The following is a 1,164-nucleotide window of genomic DNA, read 5'->3' as shown; positions in this document are numbered from 1 at the left end:
TTTTTTAGATAATGCCAAATTCCTCTCCATAGGGGCTATAGCATTTTACACTCCCACTAACAATGTGTGAGAGCACCTGTTTGCCCACAGTGTTGTCAACAGAGCATAATACTTTTTGATTTTTTTGGCCTTATACATTGATATTTTGTCTGATAAATGATAAATACTATCTCTGTAAAATTTTAATTTGCATTTCACTTATTATGAAGGAAGTTAGACATCTTTATATTTGCTTAACATCCATTTTATAGCATATCATCTTTGTGTATTATCTATAAACATCTTTGGTCTATTTTACATATATTTTTTGATTGTTTTTTCCTTGATTTTCAAGTTCTTTTTTTTTGAGACAGTCTCATTTTGTCACCCTGGGGTTGAGTATCATGGCGTCATCACAACTCACAGCAACCTCAAACTTGTGGGCGCAAGTGATTCTCATGCCTCAGCATCCCAAGTAGCTGGGATTACAGGGGCCCAACATAACACCTGGCTAATTTTTCTATTTTTGGTAGAGATGAGGTCTCGCTCTTGTTCAGGCTATTGAGTTCAAGCAATTCTCCTGTCTTGGCCTCCCAGAGTGCTGGGATTACAGGTGTGAGCCACCACACCTGGCCTAATTTTAAAGTTCTTAAAAAAATAAGTTTGGGCAGGGCTGATTGGCTGAGCTCACGGGTTGAAGATCAACCTCAGCAAGAGTGAGACCCTGTCTCTAAAAAGAGCCGGGCATCGTGGTGGGTGCCCATAGTTGCAGCTACTTGGGAGGCTGAGGCAAGAGAATTTCTTGAGCCTAAGAGTTTGCGATTGCTGTGAGTTATGATGCCACAGCACCCTACTGAGGGTAACAAAGTGAGAATCTGTCTCAAAAAGAAAGAAAAATTGGGGATATTAGTCCTTTATCTATCATATATGGTGCAAATATCTATTCCCAGCTGTTTAGTTATCTTTTGATTTTGCTTATGGTATTTTTTTTTTTAAAGAAACACTGATGAGAGGAGGAGCTCTAAGGTGGACTAGTCCAGTGAGATATGAATACACAGCCTGTATAATTAAAACATGGTTAATTTAATTAACCATTCCTGTGTATTTATTTTTCCATGTGACCTTTAGGTTCATCTTTTATCAGACACTTAATTCTTAATTGTGTTCATCCTGAGGCTGTTCTGG

This window comes from Otolemur garnettii, unplaced genomic scaffold (assembly GCF_000181295.1).
Source record: "Otolemur garnettii isolate 467f Iridium unplaced genomic scaffold, OtoGar3 scaffold00106, whole genome shotgun sequence".
Classification (NCBI taxonomy): Eukaryota; Metazoa; Chordata; class Mammalia; order Primates; family Galagidae; genus Otolemur; species Otolemur garnettii.
This window is presented reverse-complemented; position numbering follows the sequence as displayed.